At 39.0% G+C, this 17,578-nt stretch overlaps 1 pseudogene; it reads right to left on the minus strand.

Moving 5' to 3' along the window:
• Nucleotides 1-17,578, minus strand: part of LOC130839622 (leucine-rich repeat-containing protein 37B-like) — a 77,212-nt pseudogene that overhangs the window by 21,874 nt on the left and 37,760 nt on the right.

A 17,578-nucleotide genomic window follows, 5' to 3' on the forward strand; every position in this document is an offset into this window, starting at 1 on the left:
GGGAACTACCCAGGTCTCTAGATGATAAAGTGGAGAAGAGAAACAGAAAAAAACAATAGGAAAAAAGTGGATAGCAAAGAACAAATATGCCAAGGAACTTTTCAGGTCAAAAATCCTAGAAGTGATTGTGCTGGTAGGAAGCCCTTGCTCTGTAAGAAATACTATTTCTAGTGTCTTCTGTAATTCAAGGTGTTTTTCTTTCATATCTAGAAATTTTTTTAAATTTCATGGTTTAAACTACCCAGTTAAAGACAAAAAGAGGACCAATTCCTTCATTCTGGAGCCAAAGAAGAAGACATAAATCCAAGAGGAAATGGTGAAAGCCATACTCCCATCATGTAGTCCCATGTGTATCCTTGTATCAGATCCTTTGTTCCTGTGTATGTAATCACCTGCTTACTTGTCAGTCTCCTGGATTATCAGCATCGTGAGAGCAGGGACCACACTTCATTTTCATTGTTATCCCTGTGCCTGACATAGTGCCTATTCTTTACTAGGTATTTAATAAATGTTTGTTGAATAAATAAATAACATTTTGTTTATCCATCAATAAATGAACAAATTCATTTTTGGGAACAAATTTTTATTCCATACTGCTGGAATAGATTTTCTAAAACACATAGGGAAAAAAAAAGAACCAAAAGAAACAGGAAGATAATAATATAATACAATATATACAATATAAACAGGAAGATAATAATATAATACAATATAACACAATAAATACAGAAATACATTTTCAAACTTCATCTGCCCATCTGGGAGAGCCTCTATGAGAATTATATTTTCTCTTTTTTTTTCTTTTCCTCAATCATCTCCCATGATAAATATTTAATTAGCCTATGCTCACTGAGACTTTAGAGATTTTTTTAAATGTTGCAGGCAAATCAGTAAAAATGATGGAGTAAGGACATCTGAAAATTCGCCCCTCCCTAAAAGCAACAACAGCAAGAAAACTGGCAAAAATGGGTCAGAATCAACTTTTTCTGAACTCGGGCAATTTAACCAATGGGCTTGCAGCAAACAGCAAGGGGAACAACTTATTCAAGGAAAATGAATGAATTTCTATAAGAACAATGAGATCTGTGTTGCTTTAATTTGTCCTTGACCTTTGCTCTCCATGCCAGTGGTAGCCTTGAAAAATAGCCCACATCCCTGATACCAGAGGGGACAGAATGGACTGGGAGGACCTTCAAAGCCTCATTCCCAAAGAACTGCCATTGTTTTACATGTCTGGTGGTTCCCTGGAAGACCTCACTTGAAAGCCTTGCCTGTGACCTGACTGAGAGCTGCCTCGTGTGAAAAGCCTCTCCTCAGGTGGCAGTTTTGCAACACATTTTCAAGTAAATACTTTAACATGGCAGTTGCATGAGGCAATGGATGACACTTTGGGGCAAAAAACAGCCTAACCAAAATGCTTAAAAAGAAGAGCTGAGGAATGAGATGTCCACAGAGACTTTGAAATGTCCCCACATATTGCTGGGAAGCTGGAAGACCACATGACAGATTCCTGGGAATCTATGGAAATAACTGCTAGCATTAATAAAGGAGTTCAGCAAGGTTGCAGGATAGAAGATCAATATGCAAAAATTAGCTGTGTTTTTATACACCAGCAATGAGGAATCCAAAAATGAAATTAAGAAAACAATTCCATGTGTAACAGCATCAAAAAAATAAAATGCTCAGGAAAACATTTAACCAAATAAGTGCAAGAGTCACACTGAAAAGTACAAAGCTGTTGAAAGAATTGAAGAAGATCTAAATAAATGTAAAGACATGCTGTGTTCATGGATCGGAAGAGAATATTATTAAAATTTCACTACTTCCCATTGGCATATGGTTTCAGTGCAATTCCTATCAAAATCCCAGCTGACTTCTTTCCAGAAATTGCCAGGCAAATTCTAAAATTCATATGGTTGTTCAAGGAAACAGCATAGGCAAAACAATGTTGGTAAAGAACAAAGTGGGAGGCCTCACACATCCTGCTTTCAAAACTCAGTTCAAAGCTACTGCAGTCAGAGTGTGGTACTGGCATAAGAATAGACATGTAAATCGATGGAACAGAATTGACAGTACAGAAGTCAACCCTCACATTTATAGTCTATTGATTTTCAACAAGGGGGCCAAAACAACTCAATGTGGAAACAACAGCCTTTTCAAATGATGCTGGGACAAGTGTACATCCACACACAAAATAAGCAAGCTGGACTCCTCCATGTCACACCATATATGAAAACTAACTTCAAATCGATCAAATATCCAAATGTAAGAGCTAAAGCTGTAAAACTCTTAGAAGGAAACACAAGAGTAAATCTTTATGACCTTGCATTAGGCAGCAGTTTCTTAGATATGATACCAAAGCACAAACAACCAAAGGAAAAATAGATGAAATGGACTTTATAAAAATTAAAAATACTTCTGCTTCAAAGGACAATATCAAGAAAGTGAAAAAACACATAGAAAGGGAGAAAATATTTGCCAATCGTATATCTGATAAAGGTCTAGTATTCAGAACATCCAGAAAATATAAAGAAACCTTACAACTCAATAAAAAGATAACTAATTTCAAAATTGCTCCAAAGAAGATATACAAATGCCCAATAAGCACATGAAAAGATTCTCAATGTCTTAAATCATTATGGAAATACAAATCAAAGCCACAGTGAGATACTATTGATACTTAATACTAACATGGCTGTAATCAAACAGACAATAACAAATGCTGGTGAGTATATGGAGAAACTGGAAACCTCGTACATTGCTAGTGGGAATAGTGCAGCCACTGCAAGAAACAGTCTGGCAGGTCCTTAAGAAAGTTCAACTTAGAGTTCTCCTGTGACCCAGTAATTCCACTCCTAGGTATACATCCAAGAAAGATTTTAAAAACTATGTCCAAACAAATACTTGTGAATGTTGAAAGCAGCATTATTCATAACAGCCAAAAAGTGGAAACAACACAAATGTCTATTAACTGATGGATGGAAGAATAACCGTGGCATATCTACACAATAGAATACTATTCAGCCTTAAAAAGTAGTGAAGTACTGGTATATGCTACAACATGGATGAACCTTGGAAATAACGTTACGTCAAGAAGCCAGATACACAAAAAAGCCACATATTGCATATTTTGTTAGTATGAAGTGTACAGGATTGGCAAATCTGTAGAAACAGAAAGCAAATTCATAGTTGCCAGGGCCTGGGAGGAGGAAGAAATGGAGAGTGATAGCTCATGGGTGTAGTATCTCTTTTTGGAAGTGATGGAAATATCTGTCTATTGAATCATTTACTTTAAAATGTCCCATTTCATGTTATGTGGATTATATCTAAAAAAAAAAAAGTATCTTGTAAAATACAGGACACCAATTGGCTGCAGGCCAAACATGTTGGCAGATGGAGAAAGCAAGAGTGAAGGCTCAGACTGCTCTGTGACCAAGGTCAGAGGCAGTCAGTGGTGAGGCTGGGAGCCATGCAGCTTGTTCTTGCCTTGGGAAGTCCCCTATGCTTCCTACTGTAGCCCATTCTTCTAGATTTTCTTAGTACAATTAAACTTGTTTGATTTGTAACACTCAGTTGATAGCCAGTATGATAATGTTAGAAAGAATGGGAGTGTCACATGTCTGGTTAAGCACAGTTCCTCAAACTTTGAGGCTTTGAGAAAAAAAATTGGCATTAAATCCTGCCAGATCACCGGTGCACTCCTGTGCAGGTAAATTCCTTCACCTCTGCATCTTCCTTTGCCCACTTTTCCCAGTCATCAAGAATGACTATAAAGCAATATGAGTCAAAAGAATTTAGCAGTGTGTTATCCTTCCTCCAAAATTATTGCACTCCTCTAACCCTTCACTTTTCTTTAGAGGTCCGTGGCCTTAGTCCCATAAGCTCAGTGTTTCTTCTCAACCAAGCAGCCCTTCTCTAACAGATTAATATCCTTGTGTTTATCCCTAATGAAATCAAACTATGGGGCCAAATTATCCTGTTTCCTCCTGTCTTTAGTGCTGTCTTTTATTCACTAATGTTGAGCTTGGGCAAAGGAGAGAATGAGTGAGAACGGAGTCAACAGCTCAATTTGGGGACCCTACAGCAACTGATTTCCCACAAACCACAGCACAGATGGCTTTAGATTCACAGTGGACACTGCACTAGAGCTTATTTCCATTTTGGTTGAACTTCCTCATTTTACAGACAACAGGTATGCTGACTCCTAGTCCATTGCCTTTTTGATATTCATGAGCTTATCTTTACAGAAGTAAAACGTGGCAACAGTGTTTATCAGCCTCAAAAGACCATCTCAGAGTCAAAGTTTAAAAAATGTTGTTCTAAATGGTTTCTGAAAATATATCTTATTTGAAGAAGAAAATTCAGATGTTTCTGCGTAAGCCTTTTGCTGTAGAACAATGGAACAGATTAAAGGAAGCTCACAGAATAAGGGAACACCTCTTCCCTGCTATTTTTTTTCTCCACATTCTTCTATACAGGTTCAGACAGATGCACATTTCCTTTCTATTAACTGAGGAGACACAGAAGAACTGAGGACTGAAGCATGTCATCACTGTCCTGAATGTACGGAAATCCTAAGAGCTTTAACTGAAAAAATGTCCAAAGCAGGCAGTGAAAATAAATTTAAAATAAGACAACTCAAAAATATCTATGCTAGAATCCCAAGGCAGGGGGCAGGTAGTCAAAGAAATAAGCAGAGTGACCTAGACCCTGTTCCAATATGTGTGAAGTATTTTGGGATGGAGTAACCCTCTTCCCTTATTCATCTACATAGGTCCATGAGCCATGAGAACACGACTCCCCATGAGAGGCTCTGCAATACAGGACCTCCAACTGCATCATGTAAACCCTTTCTCAGGAGGAAAAGCCAAAAGAGTCTGAATGGTGAATCTGTATCTTAAGCCAAGTTCTGAGAATAGCCTTGAAGTAGAGTCCCTGGCAGTGAGGAACAGAGGAAGACGCAAGAGCTGTGGAATCAGGCAGACCTGGGTTTGAATTCTGGCTGTCACTGTCTGGTACAGTGACTTGAGCAATGAACATCTCTGAGTCTTACTTAGTACCATTTACCTCATAAGGCAATTTGAGGATGAAATGAAAAGAGTGTATGCAAAGCACCTAGCATAGGCTGGGCACAGAGTAGGTGCTCAGAAGTAATGATGCTCTGACTCCCCGGGTGGTGGAGGTGTTGAGAATCTGCCTGCCAGTGCAGGGAAAACCAGTCTGATCCCTGGTCCCGGAATATCCCACATGATGCAGAGCAACTAAGCCCGTCCATGAGAACTACTGAGCCTGCACCTAGAGCCCGCAAGCCAGAACTACTAAGCCCATGTCCCACAACTAATGAAGCCCGTGCACCTAGAGCCCGTGCACCACAACAAAGAACAGCCCCTGCCCACTACAACTAGAGAAAGCCCTTGCGCAGCAACAAAGACACAACACAGCGAATAAATAAATACATACATACATACGTACATAAGTAAATTAATAAATAAATAAATTTATGGAAAAAACTAAACAGAAGTAATGATGTCATATCTCCACTGACCAGTGGCAGAAACTCTGGGGATGCCCAGAGGTCCCACGACCAGGAGCTCCAGAGGCGTTAAAGTCTCACAGGGAAAAAGCTCTCTGCTCTAAAGGGCCTATTCAAGTTAGAAGCCAACTTCAAGACACAATGCATAAAAAGCCAAGTGGTCATTTCTTAGCTCTTATTACAAGGAAATGAAGAGCTGCAGAGACAATTGCTTGCAAAGCTCAGAAGTAGTTCTGCCACTTAGTAAGAGTGTGAATCTAGCAAGTTATCCAACGTCTCTGAGTTTCAGTTTCCTCATCCCCAAAATGGGGATAATAAGCACTGCTGGGAAAATAGAATTGTGAGGTCATATGTATTCAGCACTTACCACATACCAAGCACTATGCTAAAAGCCTTAGGCACACTATCTTACCTGTATAATAAGCACGAGTACTTAGTATAGTGCCTGGAACATAATAGGCACCTAAGAAGTGTAGGTATTAAAGAAACATTACTGGGCACGGGAGAATTACCATGCTTCTGAGAAAAAGAAGATACCTTGTTACACAGGTGGGAAGAACAAGATGTAGTTGGGAGAAGAAAAGTATAGTAGTTGCTAGGTGTGACAATCTCAACATTTGGAACTCTTATAAATAAAACAGCCACCTTAAATCACCCCAGAGGCCAGACCCAAGTTATTTTCATTTTTAATGTGTATGCCTTTCTGAATCTGAGAAGCTGCCAGGATGCCAGTACATACTAAACAGTGATGACAACACCCTGAACAGTGTAAACTTTTGTGTGCACACAGCTTTTAAAGGAAACCAATGCTAGCTGACTGGGGGAGCATTAGGGCGGCTCTGGGACCCCAGCTCAATTTGCCTTCACAGTGTGGCCACACCTATCTCATTGATATTCTCAACCGAGGGGTAAATAATCGGGATAAGGCTTGGAGTTTCCTCTTAATCTCGCTCAGTGCTCATGTCCTTGGTACGATATCGATGTACCACAGACAATCCAGCATGTGAGTGTACTCTGTCTGGATGAGTTATATTGCCTTCAGACACTGTAGAGTCCTTCAGTTTCTAAAACTCATGGAGTTTGTGTTGTTAGAACCAATGATGTAACTAAAAAAATGTTTAAAAATAAGCCATCAGTCTGGACCTGTGTAGGTGAATGAAGGAGAAGCACTTTAATCTCAGAAAAGAAAGCATACTTAACATTTAGGATTACCAACCACTGCTGGTTCTCCAAAATACATTTCATTCCAGATTTCATCTGAAAGAGATGTGATTATTACCACCATTCAAAGAGTGGTAATTTATTAATTAATAAGCTCTTGGCTCATCTGTGAGGTAGATTTCAGATTCAAACAGGACTGCTGCACTGCTAACTAGTTCCCCCGGTGTTTGTCAATAACATAGAGGCTTCATTCAAGAAACCTACTGAGTTATAATCACCAGAAACCTGGCGAGGAATCAAGGTTATATGAGGCCTACACCTTATCTACTTTGGGAAATCCTACCTAATAAAGAAAGACATGCAAAGTTATGAATATGAAAATCGCTAGGACCCCCTCCCAGGACAGTGGAGGGGACCTATGCAAGTGAGGAGCCCTGAAGTGGAAGCTTCATTCAATTCATGATAAATCCATCTCAGCTGGGGCCCTTTTCCAAACTTATTTAAGCAGGGGAAAACTCTGCTTCAACTTATAAACATCCCAGTAATGTGTCATTATAGGTAATAAAATGACAACTTGAGGTGGCATCTTCCCTTGGCAGCTTGCCTTTGGAAGAGATGCGATAAAGTTCTTATCTCAGCATGGCAAAAGTTTCCTGGAGCAAATTAATTTGTCTGTTAGAAAGACTTGACCCAAAACAAAGAAAGAGGTCTACCCCCAATACACACTTACTATATTGTGACAATCTTTTGAAAGTAACGGTGAGTGAGTTTTAGGAGTATAGTATTAATTTCTTTCCAACACCAGATAGCTCTGATTCTTGCATTAGCTTTTTCTGTCTTTTAAGATGAACACAGACATTCCAAAGGAAGACGTTGGTGCCTCTTCCATCAGGAATCTCTTCTAACCCACCACCCATTTTCTACTTCGTTGTCTGCCTTGTTACCCTGCTGCGCACATGCTAGAATGGCTCTCATATGTTTTCCCATCAATGTCCATCTTCCTCCTTCCAGTTTCCTGGGGACAAAGTCCCTGTCCTAGTCTTCTTTGTATCCCCAGCACTTAGTACAATGCTGATACACAGTGGGCATGGCACTTAGTGAATGTTTTTGAATGAATTCATTAATTTTTATCAACTGTGATGCCTTTATTTAATTAATTACTTATTTATTTCCCACTGTTTATTTTCCTGTGTTGCCTACATAACCATAGTGAAACTCCGATTCTTATAAGAGATGCCTGGTCTCATAAAATGTTCAGAAAAGGCGGTGAGTGTAAGACATTGTACTGACGCTACTGAAACCTCCTGGTGGAGGGACCTCAGGAGCCTGCTCTCTGGTGCGCTGGGTGCTCTCTCCCCAAGGTAGGCATCAGCAAACTAATGAGGGGAAGAAGGAGGCCGCCACAGATTGGCATCTGCAGGAACTGTTACTCCAGCTCCAGAGACACCCTCGGCACCTCCATTAACCTAAAATAAACTGTGTGACAGTGGATTTCTGAACCACAAGGCAGGTAAGAGTCTTTTCCAAAGCCAGGTGGAGAGGAGGCTCTTTACCTCTTCTGGCCATTGAACGTACCCACTATGATTTGCTTGTGTCACAGAGAAATCACAGAATTTTTCAGCTGAGGGGTATAAAACCCACATTTCTTATTGAAGAGTAGTCAGGAAAGAATGTATATAGAATCAGGCTACAGCAGTGTATTTTCTTTATACTTTTCACACTACAGCTGAACACAAACAACAACTTATTCCATACCTCAAAGCTTCCTATTGGCCACAGATGATTCACTTCAGAGGTACATGCTTTTTGAAAAATAATGTTTTGGGAGGCTGGGGAGAGCCCTGTGGTGGGTGTTCAGGAATTCTTTCTGCTTCACCATTTAAAAGAAGCTAATAATGGTTGAGGAAGCAGCCACACCTTTTGCTCCCTGAAAAATTCTGTGCTAAACTTAGTTCTTTGCAGCTCTGTGTTGCATACACTTGAAGCAGTGCGGAACTCTGCACTTGACCAGGAAATCAGTGTAAATTCAAACGTGGCATTTCACGGACCATTCGCATATTGGAGCAGCAGCACTGGGATTCCGTGACAATGCTAATTTGAGTGTTTTCGCTTGGTGCTTTTGATTGCCTGTGTGAAAGATCAGTACTACGGAAAGCAGAGTATTTCATACGTATGAGTTAGACAAGTCTCTTGCCCTCTTTGTACCTTCGTTTCCTCATTCGAAAAAAAACAAATGGATCTGAAGGCATACTTTCCAGAATTCCTACTGGGCTTACACCCCGCTAACCAATAAGTGTATCATGTTCTCCCACAGAATTTTTTACATGTATTCATCTTCTACTTTACTTACACCTTATGTAAAAACTGCATTCCATGCCAGGCCTGAAACGTTCCAAAGCTCAGTTCTGTGAGTAAATTGCAACCTAGATTTCTACAAAGAAAAGACAAGCAGCAGAAGAAGAAAAATATACATTCTTTCAGAACATTTATCCTCTGGTAATAATTCTAATTTCTATGTGAGGAAACATAACATCACTACTCCCTCCATACACTTAAAGAAATCTCACTGTGGAAGATATCATGCTTTATCCTTTCATGATTATATATGTGGTGCATTAGATACAAAACAGTAAATGCTCAGTAAATACTGCGTGATGTGATCTTTATTTCTCTAGAAAAGCAGCACTATTGACGTCTTGGGCTGGATAATTCTTTGTTGTGGGGGGCTTTCCTGTACACTGTTGGATGTTTCGCAGCATCTCTGGCCTCTGCCCACTAGGTGGCAGCAGCATATAGAGGTCTGACAGGCAAAACCACCTCCAGACATTGCCAAATGTCACCTGCCTGCAAAATCACCCTGCTTGAGAACCACTGCTCTGTAACGATTCACTCTGATCTGTGTAATACTTCTCACACTAATCTTTGCTAGGGACAAAAAGGATTTGCTACATAATTTTAGTAGTAATTGTAATCGTATTTCAAAATGAGTAACAAATTAATTTTATAAAAACTTGTTGTATAAAAATCCCAAATATAATGAAGTTACATTTGTTACTTACATAAACTGCAAAAAAGGTAGCGGTTCAAATGTACCTCTTTCAATATACTGTATTTTATTGCAGGATAAATCTCTAGGAAAAGTAGAAGGAAAATATTGCCTCAATTAGCTACTAGGTATCTAATTAGCAGCAATCACTAGTAGAGGTTAGAATGATAATAATAAATAAGTAGCTCTGGTCTAAACTCCAAATCTTGAGGAATGTTATTTGAACCTTCCAGAGCCCCTAACCCTGCCTTCACCTCTCTTAAGAGTCTCACCCTCATGACCTCCATAAATTAAATATGCAAGTTTAGGTCTAGATAGACTTTGGAGGTAATCTTTCCTGAGAGCAGAAGAATTGATTAGATTCCACCTTTTGTGGTCTCATCATAGTCTAGATTATGAGCTCAAAGTTTTTATCTCCAAGTATCATTATAATTTCTAATCGTAAAGCGAATATTCTTATATTCCCACACTTCCCATTTAGTTCTATTTTTCTAGGCCACTTCAGTACCAGAAGAAATGAAAGATATCCTTTCATTCAACTTGAAAGGAAGTTACTCCTCTTATCAATATGCAACTTTAATTCAGTATCATACCTTCTATCATATTGACTTTTATTTGAAACTATCCACTCTTGACTATAGCTATCTTACTTCCATTGATTCCAGCTTAGTCTCTCATTTCACCTGGATGGGTAGAACTGTCTTCTGACTGCTGTTTCCACCTCCACTCTCTCCCTTTCTAAGCCACCCTCCATGTGTTCACCACATTAACTCTTCAGAAATGGGTCTCAAATACCAGCATCACTTGTGAACTTACCGAGGACACAAATACTCAGCTCTACTCTGGACCGATTGAATCAGTAACTATGGGGGTGGAGCTTGTGTTTTAACAAGTCCTCCAAGTGACTGTTTCAGAGCACTGCTGTGGTAACATGGTGGCTTGGCATCTTAGCCTCGGCTTGGCCTCCAAAGCCCTAGAAAATCTGGCTCTAATCTCCTGCTCTCCCTGCTTGTACTCTACAGGTTCTCAAAGTATTCTTCCTGTGTTCTGCCTTTCTCCCACCTTCCTTTTGCAAGCTTATTCTTCCCAAGATGTCTGTGTGATGATACCCAACGGCCCTTCAAGTTCCCATCTAAACAGTGTTGTGCTAGTAACATCTTCCCTTATCCAATTTGAAGTCTTTTTTTCCCTCTTCTGTGCCGCAACACCAACTTACAGCTCTCATTGCCCATATCCATTTCTTTTCCAAAATGTACCTCCTTTTGTATCCCATTTATCCCATTTCCTCTGAGCATAAACTCCTTGAAAGTATGGACTAGGTCTTGCTCATGCACATTGTCTATCATGGTTAAAGCCAATGCATGGACATAAAGCAAACTCAAATATTTATAAAATCAACAAATACCTGAGGAGGGAACAGAAGGAGGAAAATGTTTGAAAAGAAACGCAGTTTTATTACTTCATGGTTCCCCCTTCTGTGTCTCTACAGCACTTTGTCATTATGGTTTGAACTTATGTGTTTCTTTTCCGTGTGGGATCATGAGTTGCTAAAAGGAATCCTGTCTTACCCATCTTTGTGTTCACAACACTAGGCATAGTACATATTAGCATATTCTTTTTAAGCTTTTTTATTGATTTTCATTGTTTTTTAAAGAATGAGAATACCCATGCTAACATGAAATAATCAGCTTATAAAGTATTTCATAGTAGAAGGAATGATGGGCCTAATCCACTGAGCAGTTATCTTGTTTTTCTCCAAACTGTGTTTGTAAGGTTTGCAGCCCAGATAGCAGAGAAGGAGGCTAATACAAAAGTGATTGTGGGACATCCTGGGTGGCACAGTGCTTAAGAATCTGCCTGCCAATGCAGGGCACACAGGTTTGATCCCTGGTCTGGGAAGACCCCACATGCCATGGAGCAACTAAGCCTGTGTGACACAACTACTAAGCCTGCACTCTAGGGGCAGTGGCTTCAGTAGTCACAGCATGTGGGCTCAGTAGTTACAGCACATGTGCTGTAGAGCCTGCAGGACACAACTACTGAAGCCCACATGCCTATAGCAAGTGCTCTGCAACAACAGAAGCCACTGCAATGAAAAGCCCCCACTCACCACAAGTAGAGAAAGCCCTAGAGCAGCAACGAAGACCCAATGCTGCCAGTAAATAAATAAATAAATAAATAAATAAATAAATAAATAAATAAATCTATCTAAACAAAAGTGGTTGCCCCTTAAGGCTTTGAAAGTTTGATAATTAAAATAACTATTTTTAAAAGGTGGCATGTGAGGCTCTTTATACCCACTTCCCTAAGCCTTTTAAATTTGCAAGAAGAATCTATTTCCCTAGAGGATCATTACTTGGCTTGAAAAGAATTAATGACATACACAGCTTTGGATGCCATGAACAAAGGACAAAAACTGAGCTTTTATAGCAGTATCTACTTATCCCTAAAAAAACAGAACTACTGTGCAAGCATTTCTTCCTTGATAAAGAAGCTGGAGAGCGAATTCCCTGGAGGCCCAGTGGACTCAGCACTTCAACTTCTGGGGGCCTAGGTCAAATTCCTGCTTGGGGGAACTAAGATCCTGAAAGCTGTGGAGCGCGACCTAAAAAACCAAAACAAAACAAAGGAAGAAACAGAAAAACAGGAACAAAAGAAGAGGCTGGAGAGATTTTTGTTAGGTACATTTCTGATATGCTTGTTTAGTGTAAACATTTCTAAATATACCACTTAACCAACATCTTAAACATTTTTTTTATTTACTTTTTTTTGGGGGTACACCAGGTTCAATCATCTGTTTTTATACACATATCTCCATATTCCCTCCCTTCCTTGCCTCCCCCCCATTCGAGTGCCCCCCACCCTCCCCGCCCCAGTCCTCTAAGGCATCTTCCATCCTCGAGTTGGACTCCCTTTGTTATACAACAACTTCCCACTGACTATTTTACAGTTGGTAGTATATATATGTCTGTGCTACTCTCTCGCTTCGTCTCAGTTTCCCCTTCACCCCCCGCCCCCTCCCATACCTCGAGTTCTCCAGTCCATTCTCTGTATCTGCATCCTTTTCTTGTCACTGAGTTCATCAGTACCATTTTTAGATTCCGTATATGTGAGTTAGCATACAATATTTGTCTTTCTCTTTCTGACTTACTTCACTCTGTATGACAGATTGTAGTTCTATCCACCTCATTACATATAGCTCCATCTCATCCCTTTTTATAGCTGAGTAATATTCCATTGTATATATATGCCACATCTTCTGTATCCATTCATTTGTTGATGGGCATTTAGGTTGCTTCCATGTCCTGGCTATTGTAAATACTGCTGCAATAAGCATGATGGTACAAGTTTCTTTTGGGATTATGGTTTTCTTTGGGTATGTGCCCAGTAGTGGGATTACTGGATCATATGGTAGTTCTATTTGTAGTTTTTTAAGGAACCTCCAAATTGTATTCCATAGTGGCTGGACCAACTTACATTCCCACCAACAGTGCAGGAGAGCTCCCTTTTCTCCACACCCTCTCCAACATTTGTTGTTTCCAGATTTTGTGATGATGGCCATTCTGACTGGTGTGAGGTGATACCTCATTGTGGCTTTGACTAGCATTTCTCTGATGATTAGTGATGTTGAGCATCTTTTCATGTGTGTGTTGGCCATCTGTATGTCTTCTTTGGAGAAATGTCTATGTAGGTCTTCCGCCCATTTGTGGATTGGGTTATTTGCTTTTTTGGTATGAAGCTTCATGAGCTGCTTGTATATTTTGGAGGTTAATCCTTTGTCCGTTGTTTCATAGGCAATTATTTTTTCCCATTCTGAGGGTTGCCTTTTACTTTTGTTTATGGTTTCCTTCACTGTGCAAAAGCTTTTAAGTTTCATGAGGTCCCATTTGCTTATTCTTGATTTTATTTCCATGATTCTAGGAGGTGGGTCCAAAAGGATCTTGCTTTCATGGATGTCATAGAGTGTTCTGCGTATGTTTTCTCAAGGAGTTTTATAGTGTCTGGCCTTACATGTAGGTCTTTAATCCATTTGGAGTTTATTTTTGTGTATGGTGTTAGGAAGTGTTCTAATTTCTTTCTTTTACATGTTGCTGTCCAATGTTCCTAGCACCACTTATTGAAGAGGCTGTCTTTTTTCCATTGTATATTCGTGCCTCCTTTGTCAAAGATAAGGTGCCCATATCTGTTTGGGCTTACTTCTGAGTTCTCTATTCTATTCCATTGATCTTCCTTTCTATTTTTGTGCCAGTACCATACTATGGGCTTGTAGTATAGTTTGACGTCAGGAAGCCTGATTCCACCAACTCCATGTTTCCTTCTCAAGATTGCTTTGGCTATTTGGGGTCTTTTGCGTTTCCATACAAATCGTAAGATTTCTTGCTCTAGTTCTGTGAAAAATGCCATTGGTAATTTGATTGGGATTGCATTGAATCTGTAAATTGCTTTGGGTAGTACAGACATTTTCACGATGTTGATTCTTGCAATCCAGGAACGTGGTATGTCCCTCCATCTGTTTGTGTCATCTTTGATTGATTTCATCAATGTCTTAAGGTTTTCTGCATACAGATCTTTTGCCTCCTTAGGCAGGTTTATTCCTAGGTATTTTATTCTTTTTGTTGCAATGGTAAATGGGAGAGTTTCCTTAATTTCTCTTTCTGCTCTTCCGTTGTAAGTGTATAGGAATGCAAGAGATTTCTGTGCATTAATTTTGTATCCTGCTACTTTACTAAACTCATCAATTAGTGCTAGCAGTTTTCTGGTAGAGTCTTTAGGGTTTTCTATATATAGTATCATGTCATCTGCAAAGAGTGACAATTTGACTTCTTTTCCAATTTGGATTCCTTTTATTTCTTTTTCTTCTCTGATTGCTGTGGCTAAAACTTCCAAAACTATGTTGAATAACAGTGGTGAGAGTGGGCACCCTTGTCTTGTTCCTGTTCTTAGAGGGAATTCTTCTAGTTTTTCCCCATTGAGAACAATGTTGGCTTTTGGTTTTTCATATATGGCTTTTATTATGTTGAGGTAATTTCCTTCTATGCCCATTTTCTGGAGAGCTTTTTACCATAAATGGATGTTGAACTTTGTCAAAAGCTTTTTCTGCATCTATTGAGATGATCATATGGTTTTTATCCTTCAATTTGTTGATATGATGTATCACGTTGATTGATTTGCATATATTGAAGAATCCTTCCATCCCAGGGATAAACCCCACTTGATCATGCTGTATGATTTTTTTAATGTGCTGTTGGAGTCTGTTAGTTAGTATTTTGTTGAGGATTTTTGCATCTATCTTCATCAGTGATATTGGTCTGTAGTTTTCTTTTTTTGTGACATCTGTGCCTGGTGTTGGTATCAGGGTGATGGTAGCCTCATAGAATGAGTTTGGGAGTGTTCTGCCTTCTGCAATATTTTGGAAGAGTTTGAGAAGGATAGGTTTTAGCTCTTCTTGAAATGCTTGATAGAATTCACCCGTGAACCCATCTGGTCCTGGGCTTTTGCATGTTGGGAGATTTTTAATCACTGCCTCAATTTCCGTACTTGTGATTGGTCTGTTCATGGTTTCTATTTCTTCCTGGTTCAGTCTTGGAAGATTGTATTTTTCTAAGAATTTATCCATTTCTTCCAGGTTATCCAATTGATTGGCATACAGTTGCTTGTAGTAGTCTATCATGATGTTTTGTATTTCTGAGGTGTCCGTTGTGACTTCTCCTTTTTCATTTCTAATTCTGTTGATTTGCATCGTCTCCCTTTTTTTCTTGATGAGTCTGGCTAATGGTTTATCAATTTTGTTAATCTTCTCAAAGAACCAGCTTTTAGTTTTATTTATTTTTCTTATGGTTTCTTTCCTTTCTTCTTCATTTATTTCTGCTCTGATCTTTATGATTTCTTTCCTTCTGCTCACTTTGGGGTTTCTTTGTTCTTCTTTCTCTAGTTGTTTTAGGTGTAAGGTTAGGTTGTTTATTGGATAATTTTCTTGTTTCTTAAGGTAGGACTGTATTGCTATAAACTTCCCTCTTAGAACTGCTTTTGCTGCGTCCCATAGGTTTTGGGTTGCTGTGTTTTCGTTGTCATTTGTTTCTAGATATTTTTTGATTTCCTCTTTGATTTCTGTAGTGATTCCTTGGTTGTTTAGGAGTGAATTGTTTCGCCTCCATGTGTTTGTATTTTTTGCAGTTTTTTTCCTGTAATTGATATCTAGTCTCATGGCGTTGTGGGCTGAGAAGATGCTTGATATGATTTCAATTTTCTTGAATTTGCTGAGGTTTGATTTGTGACCCAAGATGTGATCTATCCTGGAAAATGTTCCGTGTGCGCTTGAGAAGAAAGTGTATTCTGTCGTTTTTGGATGGAATGTCCTATAAATATCGATTAAGTCAGGATGGTCTAATGTGTCATTTAAAGCTTTTGTGTCTTTATTGATTTTCTGTTTGGATGATCTGTCCATTGATGTAAGTGGGGTGTTCAAGTCTCCCACTATAATTGTGTTACTGTCGATGTCCCCTTTTATAGCTGTTAGCATTTGCCTTATGTATTGAGGTGCTCCTATATTGGGGGCATAGATATTTACCATTGTGATATGTTCTTCTTGAATGGATCCCTTGATCATTATGTAGTGTCCTTCCTTGTCTCTTGTAATAGTCTTTACTTTCAAGTCTAATTTGTCTGATATGAGTATTGCTACTCCAGCTTTCTTTTGCCTTCCATTTGCATGGAATATCTTTTTCCATCCCTTTACTTTCAGTCTATATGTATCCCTTGGTCTGAAGTGGGTTTCTTGGAGGCAGCATATAGAAGGGTCTTGTTTTTGTATCCATTCAGCCAGTCTGTGTCTTTTGGTTGGAGCATTTAATCCATTTACATTTAAAGTGATTATTGACATGTGTGTTCCAATTGCCATTTTCTTAATTGTTTTGGGTTTGTATTTGTAGATGTTTTCCTTTTCTTGTGTGTCCTACTTAGAGAAGTTCCTTTAGCACTTGTTGTAAGGCTGGTTTGGTGGTGCTGAATTCTCTTAACTTTTGCTTGTCTGGAAAGCTTTTGATTTCTCCCTCAAATCTGAATGAGATTCTTGCTGGGTAGAGTATTCTTGGCTGTAGGTTTCTCTCTTTCAGGACTTTCAGTATATCCTGCCATTCCCTTCTGGCCTGCAGAGTTTCTGTAGAAAGTCAGCTGTTATCCTTATGGGTTTTCCCTTATATGTTGTTTGTTGCTTTTCTCTTGCTGCTTTTAATATTTTTTCTTTGTGTTTAATTGTCATTAGTTTGATTAATATGTGTCTTGGTGTATTTCTCCTTGGGTTTATTCTGTATGGGACTCTCTGTGCTTCTTGGACTTGGTTAATTATTTCTTTTCCCATGTTGGGGAAGTTTTCCACTAGAACCTCTTCAAATATTTTCTCAGACCCTTTCTTCTTTTCTTCTTCTTCTGGGATGCCTATGATTCGAATGTTGGTATGCTTAATGTTATCCCTGAGGTCTCTGAGACTGTCTTCTAATCTTTTTATTCTTTTTTCTTTTTCCTGCTCTGTGGCATTTATTTCCCCCATTCTATCTTCCAACTCACTTATTCGTTCTTCTGCCTCAGTCATTCTGCTGGTTATAGCATCTAGAATATTTTTAATTTCAGTTATTTTGTTATCCATTGCTGTTTGTTTTTCTGAGTTCTTATGAACTGTTTCTTGTACTTTCTCTATTTTGTTATTGACATTTTGTATCATTTTTACTATCATTACTTTGAATTCTTTTTCAGGCATTTTTCCTATTTCCTCCTCATTTATTTGGTCTTGTGGGGTTTTTTCCTGCTCCTTTGCCTGCATGGTGTTTCTTTGTTTCCTCATG

Source organism: Hippopotamus amphibius, chromosome 17 (assembly GCF_030028045.1).
Source record: "Hippopotamus amphibius kiboko isolate mHipAmp2 chromosome 17, mHipAmp2.hap2, whole genome shotgun sequence".
Taxonomy (NCBI): Eukaryota; Metazoa; Chordata; class Mammalia; order Artiodactyla; family Hippopotamidae; genus Hippopotamus; species Hippopotamus amphibius.